General features: G+C 35.4%; 1 pseudogene; it reads left to right on the top strand.

Annotated features, from left to right (window-relative positions):
- Nucleotides 1-9,732: 9,732 nt before the first annotated feature.
- LOC138834504 (U6 spliceosomal RNA) lies at nucleotides 9,733-9,829 on the top strand (annotated as a pseudogene).
- Nucleotides 9,830-10,041: the final 212 nt, after the last annotated feature.

The following is a 10,041-nucleotide window of genomic DNA, read 5'->3' as shown; positions in this document are numbered from 1 at the left end:
GGAACCCTGTAGGTGCATATAAAAATGTTCATATCTTGCGTGAATTGTTAGAACATCTTTGAAAATAGTACATAAAGAGTCTGAGAGTCAGTTTAGTGGATAAGTTCTTAGGAGAAGTTCAGAATTGCGAGTATGTTTCTAGAGTAAATAAACAAACTATGGCTGGGCAATGTGATACAAGCCTGGAATTCTAGCACTTCGTCAGGAGATTAGAGAATGGAATTACATTACAATACCATCCATGGACCAGGTAGAACAACTTTGTCTCAATAAAACAAACCAAATAACAAAAAAGGAATACACAGTTGGAATTTTGGGCTAATTTTCTCATTATGTTTTGAGAAGTCAAGTTTCCTATTGAAATGCAACTTATACATATCCTCATTTGTGTTTTAAATGCTCTCTTATTACAGAACATTCTAGATGCAGAATGGCTCATTATTTCCATCCAAAAATTTGCAAAACTAAGTAAGCACCATTCTGTTGGATTCCAAAGAAATGTTGAAGGATTACAAAAGCTTAAGCCTGGAGAAATAGCAAAGTTCATCTAATGTAGTACTTTGTAGGCTTTGTTAAATTAGAATTTAGATTTAAAATATGTATTTTTGTTTTGTTTGTAATTTTATATTCTATAGGATACTAAAAAGTTCTTTTTAAGTAGAGGGATTAATGGACAAATTCACAAATGATTCTTGCATTCTATTTTCCTAGAATATTCTTTCAAGAGAGTTATAATTAGAACATAGTTAATAGATAATTCCCACAGTTCATGTATACCATGTTAATGTGAATAATCTAGACAGAGTTGCTAACAAATGGATGATATTAATTTATAAATTTAAAAAAAAACAGCAATTTCCTCTCTGTTTGTTTCTAGCTCTCTGCTCTCTCATTTCTATCTCTCTCTCTCTCTGTTCTATTCTAGCTCCCTCTCTCTGTTCTTACCTCTCTCTCTCTCTGTCCTTTTCTAGCTCTCTCTGCTCTAGCTCTTTCCTCTCTTTTCAAGCTCTCTCTCATTCCCAGCCACGTGGAGAGCCAACCTTGCCTGGTCCCAGCAGGCCTACTGAATAAACCTACCCCCTTACCTGAATACCACGAGCATGCTGGTGCTGTCCTTCCTCGGTTACCTCTTTATAAAAAACCTAACATAAATGGTGCCGTGACTCGGATAAAGAGCTTAAAGTCAGGATAGCTGGGATTTCTTTCTGTTTTTTTTTTCCCTCTTTTTTCTTTTTTTGTTTGCTTTTTCCTTTTTTGCTCTGAGGAATACCCACAGTTCTGACGGCCTTTTGCGAACCAGTCTGTCTGCGGCAGAAACAGCGCATCGATACCATTGCTGGCCTTCACATCCATGTCCACACCACTTCTCTACTCTGGCCCTGGTAACTGAGGCCCAACCATCTGATGTGCTTTGTTAGCAAAGATGTCTAAATGTCGTCAAAATTTTAGGTTTTGAGATTTGCCTTTTTTGTTTTGTGTTGTGTATTCTACTACTGACTACATGGTTCTAAAATACTGGGCATATCTATGCTAAAATTCTGATCACGTCTAATGAGTTTTGTCATTGCAGAATATTTGTTGGTCAGTTCTTGATAGGAGCAGGTAAGCTCTACTTATTCTACTTGATCTCCTTGTTGCTTTAATTGGAAATAATAAAGGGCTTTTGTGGCAAAGATTTCAGTTCAAAGCCAGCTCGGGCTGAAAAATCCCTAAGACTCCATCTCCCAGCTAAACTCTGCAAGTGATACTAAAACTCAAAGTGGTTCATTGCTAGCCTTGAGCAGAAGTGCTCAGGGACAGTGCCCAGGCCTTGAGTTCAAACCTCCTTGAACACTGGAAGTGTTATTGTAACTCAACGTGGTAGAGCACTAGCCTTGAGCAGAAGTGCTCAGGGACTCTGCCCAGGCATGGAGTTCAAATCTTTAATACCAACTGGGAGAAGCCATCCGAGCAACAAGCACCTAGACTCAGCCAGTCTGGGGAACAAGGAAACATGGAGAGGACAAAGAGGAGATAATATCACATCAGCTACTTTGTGCCTGCCCTTTCAAAATTAACCAGAGCTGGGAGGTCAGTGGAAGTAAGAAGCCTACCCAGCCAATGGTTATACCTGTCTACCTATTAACAGAACAGGAATTTATATTCTTGCCTTTTGTCACCTGACTTCTCTACTTAGTCGCCAGATGTCAGAAGTAGCTAGGGACATTTCTACCAACATTTTCAGCCCCAAGTCCTTCCTCTTGCCATTTATTTGCCGTTTAGTATTTTTTTTTCCAGCCGCTCAATGCTCATGAGACTTCTCCAGACTTCACCCAAGGACTCAATCCACCAAGGGACAGCTACTGCTCAATGCCTTCTGGGAGGGGACCAAATTCCAGCCTTTTGCCCCTATTGTCGATGTCCCTTGTCAGCAAGAAGTAGCCAGAGAGAATCCTTGCCCTATTTCAAGATTATTCAAAGGCTGGAATGTAAGGTCCACTCCTGGATGGCTAGCAGACTCCACCCTCCTGGCAGCAAAGTCTCCACCCAGTACCTGCATTACCTAGGCAACTGGGACACCTAGCAGAGGTCACATCTGAATTTGATGTGGCCACACCTTTCCCTGCCCATACCCTAGATAAGGCCTACCACAGGCCCAGGTGCTCTCTCTGTTCGTTTCTAGCTCTCTGCTCTTTCTGTTCATTTCTAGCTCTCTCTCTCTCTATTCTATTCTAGCTCTCTCTCTCTCTGTTCTTACCTCTCTCTCTCTGTTCTTTTCTCATTCTCTCTGCTCTAGCTCTTTCCTCGATTTTCCAGCTCTTTCTAATTCCCAGCCACGTGGAGTGCCAACCTTGCCTGGTCCCAGCAGGCCTACTGAATAAACCTACCCCTTACCTGAAAAAAAAAAAAAAAAAGAAAAAGCAATTTTTGAGGGTTTGGTTTAAAATGGTATGAAGAGAGTAGTTGTGTGACATCTTCTTTTTTCAACCTCTAAGTAACACAGGAAGCCATTTCCTTATTTACGTGCCTCTGTGTACATTGAGAAAAATGCTAGGTTGGGGTTTGTACTCAACATTGTTTTTGTTTTATTGGTTTGCCTAGAGCTTGAACTCTTGGCCTGGACAGTGTCTCTGAGTCTGTTTATGCTCAAGGCTCATGCCCTACCACTTCAACCTCAGTGCCACTTGTGTCTGGCTTTTGTGGAGAAATATATTGGAGATAAGATTCTAAGAAACCTTACTGCCAGGGTGGGCTTTGAACCATAATTTTCCAATCTTAGCTTCCTGAATATCTATGATAATTAAAAAAGTATAAATATAAATAATATTTGCAAGTGATCTGATCTCAAGAATACCAGTGGAGGAAAAATTATGCATCTCAGGTTATTGTGATATTCTTTCCAGAACACGGAGGGCTTCACATTAGCAGAGGTGTAGTATTTTTCACAATAGAGATAAGCTATTCATGATATGAATTAAGGAATTTTAGGGTGCCCCTTAATGTTGGGCTAGGATGACTTCATGGCATAAATGTTGGGATTGATAGTCATAGAAATAACAGATTACTCTGATAAGAAAATGCTTACTCTTGACGAATTATTACAGATGCTTCATAGTTTTATCCTCTACCAGAATGTGGCTATTTTTCTATTGACTTCTCAATCTGTACACTCCATTGGAAACTGAATCTATTGCAGAATTTTATAACATGCAAAAAAAGTACTGTTTTGAATCTCTAACGTATGGAATGTTGAGAATTTAAAAATGAGTAATTATGAGTAGTTATTTCTCATATGAATTTTGAAGAAAATATATACTCTGTCCTCTTAACAAATTATTTAATTTTAAAAGTTATGGGTTTCCATAGCATTAAACTGTTTTTCTGTTTTAGAATAAGAAAGTAATAAATTTATTCTTTTTTGAAAAATTCGGCAAGTATATTATGAAAATATTTTCTAGTTGGATAACAATCACGTTGATGACCCTCTGGTAAAAAAGAGGTAATCAATTTGAATTAGATGTCAAATAGAATTGATTTTTAAAATATTGCTACATAAAGAATAATATTTACTGTGCCAATACAGTAAAATTACATTTTACGCAGCTTATTTTTTTCAATTTTATTATCAAATTGATGTACAGTGAGGTTACAGTAATTGTAAGGTAGTGAATAAAAAACATTTCAAACTTGTTACCCCTCCTTCATTTTTCTCGCAGTTTTCCTTCACCCCTTCACCCCTCACAAGTTATAAGGTACATTTCCAACATGTTGTCTTGCGAGTATTGCTATTGCATTGATTTTCCCTTTGTCTTTTGTCTCACCATTTTGCTTTTCCTCTTCCCTTCCCTATTTAAGGGATATGCATACACAATACAAAATCAAATACAGCAGGAATGAACTATAGGGGAAAAACCCAAAGGAAACAAGTCACATAGTTCAACAAAAACAACAACCACAAATGAAAAAATCTGGTTCCATATCTTGGAATTCATTTTGCTTAGCATCAGCTTATAGGGCTGTATATACACAGTACAAAGCTACTGGAAACTAATAGTTGCATGGACACTATATCATGAAAAGAGCATGTTAACTTTTGGATGGTAAAGGTGGAATTAGGATTGGTGAATTCGCGGTTCTGATAAAGGAATTTCAAGAGTTTTAAAGTTATGACAGGTAAATTTGAATTGTTCAAAATTTTTAACAACTTAGCCTATTAAGAAAATTTAAAATTTCCTGGGAGAATAGGCTTTCATGCAAAGAAATCCATGGAGACTTAGTAGAGAGGAAGCAATGTGGGTGAAGATGGCTCTTTTTCACACTAAAAAAACCTCAGAAACATTGCTGTAAATCCTGTATGTTACCTTGGAATCATCCTTACCCAGGAACTATATTCTCACTGTGTGAAACAAGGTGGTATTGGAATTTAATTCAAGTTCTTAAAAAATAAGACATCAAAATTTGTGAATTTATCTTTAATTACCAAACAGTAATTCTCTGAAAAAGATAATTTGAGTCAAAATATTTAGGGAGAAAGTGCCCTCCAAAATGCAAGAAGGTGTTGGGTTTACACATTTCTGTTTGTAACACTTTCCACAATGTCTTTGCATTTGAAGCAGTGAAACAGAAAAAAATCTGATTATATAATTCAAACCAATGATTTCACATTTCTAAGTGGCTCATAAAAATTAATATCTTTAATAACATGAGATAGTGAAGACTTCTCTTATTACATAAGCCAAAATGTTTTGGGTTCAGAAAAGAATTGAACATATGGAAAAGGTAAGAAAACATAGTTCTTAGAAGCCCTAGCTAAGCGTATTGGCTTTAGCAGTGAAGGGAGTCCAAACATTTTATATAAATTATATTAATATTTTTTGGAGGGTCCGGTCGTGGGGCCTGAACTCTGGGCCTGGGTCCCTCAGGTCTTCAGGTCACTTGAGCCACAGCGCCTCTTTCGGCTTTTTTTCTTTTTGCTTATGTGGTGCTGAGGAATCAAACCCAGGGTCTCAGGCATTCAAGGCAAGCACTCTACCAAAGAGCAACTTCCCAGCCCTAAATTGTGTTAATATTTTTACTAACTTAAGTGATTTTACAGAGCCTATTTGGCTCACTACAATGCCGAACAGATTGGGTGGAGACATGGAAATACATTCCACATCCAAAAGAGGCAACTTAAAGAGTTTTCAAAGACAAATCATGAAGATTTAACAGTGGTGGAGCACATATAGTCCTTCAGCTTCACTAGACTTGAAGCCAAGATGCTGTGATTAATTGGAAATCAGGCAAGAGCTAAGAGGAGGACATAGAAGCAGGACATAGAAGAATTGACCTTTTGTAACAGACACTGTCTTTCTAGGTATAGGTGATTTAACTCTACTCTCCTCCATACATCTTGGTGAACAAACTCAAGACCAAGAGAAAAATAATCTATTGAAATAATTTTGCATAGAATAGCTTCATTGTTCCTGATATGGTATCTAAGGAGAGTCTTACAATAGAAGATAAAAGTGCAGTATTTTTCAGTTTCCTCTAAGCATCTTCTTAGCAAAATATATCTTTTAGTTTAGAATTGATTCAACCAATAAGTGATGGAGTACTTATGTTTGTGGGCACTTTAGACACAAGAAGACTTTCAAGGTAAGAGAAAAATTACAGCCAAATATTTGTGATCACAGCTTCTAGGGCTGTTTTCTGGAGACAAAGTTTTACATTAGACTTCTTCTCATTGACATAGATGTTGTTTCATGGCAACCAAGTGCAAGAGGGAAGTTTCATAGACTCGCCTGGCCAATTAATCAGCATGAAAGAAGAAAATGGCAAATAATATTTAATGAATTACTTTGACCAATTACTTTGCCAGAAGAAAGAAGGAAAAATATAATTCAAAATCAATTGACTTAAAAGTATGAAGAAAGAGTAGTGAAGAAAGATTAGAGAAAATATGGAGGATTGTTTTCTCTCCAGTGGAGTAATGCGTTCTTGATCTTGTTTCTTCCATTCTATCTTCACAAGCTATCAAGTGTGTCTCACGACTGGATTATCCAGTTCAGACAGAGAACTCCTAGAAGAAAGATACTATTTGCAGGAGATGTAGGTGATTGTGATTTATAACAATCTATTTAAATCTGTTCAAAATTCTCTCCTATCCCAAACTTCTCTCTTTGGACAGCGTTGTTTGCTTTTCCCAAGACTACCCTTCATTAACTGCTTAAAATTTTGGGAGGAAATATTCATACTCTCTAGAGATTTCTGGTTGGTTGTGATTTTTGTGTGTTTTTGTTTTTTGTTGTGTTTTTAAACTGAATTTCAAAAGGTTGTGCAATTGTGTTACAATTAAATATATCCATCTAATTGTCCATTGCTCTTGGATCACAGTCACTCCTTCCATCATTCTCAACCAAATGCTTCTCCAATATTTATTTCAGATTTACCACTTCCGTTATCATATGTGTACAATGAGTATTCTAGCTGTACTTGCCCCTTGTTCATTTTTCAATCATTCTATGTCTTTACTATAATTTCTTTCAACTTCCTGATAGTCATCCTGTTAAACTGTCTATTAATACTTTGAAAGGTTTATATACATTTCATGGAGTTTCCATTCTGCATATGCTTGAACTGATGTCAGCTTATATTTCCATAATTCATTCATCTGCAGTAACAATTTGCAAGTCAGGAGATGAGAAGCACCTAAACATGATTTTATTCTCATCCATTTGGAAGATTAATCTTCAGTCAAAAAGAAAGTTAAAAAATGCATAGAATGTACTCCTAGCTACCAATTTCTATAAATAGCTTTGTACAGTGGTGTGATTGTTTTATTTTACATGGTATCATATGGTTTACTACCTATAAGTTTTGGAAAAAGAAGAAAACTAAAATTTATTCCTATATAGGAATGTGATAGAAATAGAAGACAGATTTTATGTTTGTCATATTTCTGATGAGTACCCATATTCAAGACCTAAAGTCATATTTCTCCCTATGTTACACAGATAGGGAAAACATAATATTACATAAGATAAGACAACTATTTGTGACATTTTAAAATGTGCCTTATTAAATGATGACATTTACTTTATTAGCAAACGTTTTGGTTTGAAATTTGGCAGGATGATCTATTTAACACATTTCCGGAAAGCTCCTACTGAAAAACACAAATTGTGGTTGGTACTATTTCTAGACTTCAATGAATGGTTGAACGTGTTTGGCATTAGTGCTGGGTAAATAATTCAACTCTATTATAACTTGCTCCCTACACTTGAAAAACTTGTAATGTCACTAAGTATCATCTACTTGTCAAATGTTATTGGGGCGAATGTGATTTTAAAAAGTTAATTTGTAAAGGAATAACTTTCAGTTGATTAAATGTAGATTATCATTGGTTTGAGAGTGACATTTTATACCACTGAACCATGTTGTACTGAAGCCCCAGTGTTTTGCAGCACTAAGGATCTTCTCAATGTTTTTCTGAATTATATTTGAACTCTAAGTAAATTTTTCTGGATCTTGGTAGACCAATTATGGATCTATCCTTCCAGGAACTATTTTTGGCCCACTTATGCTGGACTAAAATCTTTCATTAATCATAGGGGAGGGGTATTAAAAATAATCTTATGACACCTTGTGAACTTGTTCTCTAATATGGGCTGGCCATCTGTAAGTTGAATGTTTGAATCATAGTACATACTCTCAAAATTTGTGATCTCATCTTTCATTTTAAGTTGCCTTGCATTTCACAATTGCTTACTGCTAAATCCTGCATCTCAAGGAACTGTGGCCCTGAAATATAGGAAATGAGAAATTGAAATGGGTCTTCAATTACTTTGTTGTATGTTGCATGGGCCTATGTGAGAAGTCTTGCCCTTGTTATCTGATGATGCAGGTAACTGGTACCTGGGATCGTAGGAATCATTGGGTCGTGCAGAAGAATAATATTTGTTAGACATCTTATCAGAAAAATTTGGGCATAATCAGTAGGAATGTGTCAGAAATATGGAGAAAAACAGTTTGGAATCAGTGAATTGAAACAATAAACAGAGAAGCAGAGTAAAATCCCTTATAGATTAGAGGAAAACAAAATTGGTTTTTTACCATGTGAATTCAGAAAACCAAAACAGTTTGAATGTATCACAAGTTTATACCAAAGACACTGCGTTGATACTTTTTATATTCTAATATACATTTTAAACCTAATTATTTATATTCCAATTCTATTTATTGGAATAAATAAATTTTAATTTATTTGTGAAATTATCAACTAATTCTAGTAAGTTTCATTGTGTGAAATATAAAATCAGCACATATAAATATAAAATATATAACTATATATACTATAAGAAAAAAGACACATGTTTTGAATTGTTCTGTTGTGGTTACAGTATCAAAGGCAACTCTGTTTTAAAGTATTATTACATTATCTCTACCTCAGTGTTTGATAGAGTTGGACCTAAAGCTTTACTATTTGTAGATTTACAGCCTGTAGGCAAGAGAAAACACTGTGATGAAAACATTACCAATTTAAGGCCTAATAATGAGAAGAAACATCTGGACTTCTCCTGCTTCCTGCCTGGTAGGATGGTAGACAGGCCAGGATATTAAGTAATCACGAATATGATCAATTTTTTCCCCTTCTTGGCTTTAGTTACTTGTGAAATGTTAGATATAATAAACAATTATATTTTGATAAAATACCTTCTAGTCTGAACAGTTATGACTGAACTGTTCATCTCTCTATGATCCCTTGTAACTAAGATTAGTGTTGTTCAAGTAAAACAATCTATGGTGTCAGGGTAAGATATTCTGATTGGTCTGTTCCTACATGGAAGAAGAATAAAGGGTCAGGTAGACATTTGTGCCAGTAAGACCTCACTTGGGAATATGTCAACTGCAGAAGGTTAGAAGTAGCTCTTAAGCAAGGCTTACTTTGAATCCATTAGCTCCACAAAGCTAATTCAGTTGGATCAATTAGTATATGAAAAAGCCATCACCTTTGGACCTAGCAATAAATTATTGAAAGTATGATCAAATTCCAAATGAAAAAGACTTAAAATTGTCATTGACAAAAAAAATTTGCAAATGTGAGCATTAAGATGAACAATATATTTTTTTCCACTATTCACAGAATTTTAGGGAAATAAGATCAGTAGCATTGTGAGGAACAATATAGTTTCCTTATTACAAGTAGGCAACCGTAGATATAAGTCTGTATAAAGATTGCATCATGAACTGCTTAAATTTGGAAGATACTACATGCTTCAGCAGCAGGTATTCCCAAATTACAATACAGAGATTAACATGGCAATTGCACAAGGATGATATGAAAATTTGTGAAGTATTCCGTATTTTTCTTTCTTCAGATGCAAGAAATGAAAAACAGTTATTAAAAAGTTGATTACAAAATAACAAGTGTAACAACACACGTAATTCATATAATTAAATTTAGTTTGACATCAGTGTATTAAATCTTCACCTCAGAAAGGCTTTTACATACCATAAACTTTACAAAACTTTTGAAATTAGACAACATTTTCATTTTATCCCAAAGAAAAATAATATTAG

This window comes from Dipodomys merriami, unplaced genomic scaffold, assembly GCF_024711535.1.
Source record: "Dipodomys merriami isolate MVZ:Mamm:240054 unplaced genomic scaffold, mDipMer1.0.p SCAF_217, whole genome shotgun sequence".
Lineage (NCBI taxonomy): Eukaryota > Metazoa > Chordata > Mammalia > Rodentia > Heteromyidae > Dipodomys > Dipodomys merriami.
The sequence above is the reverse complement of the archived record's forward strand: the minus strand, read 5'-3'. Positions and strand labels throughout refer to the sequence as shown.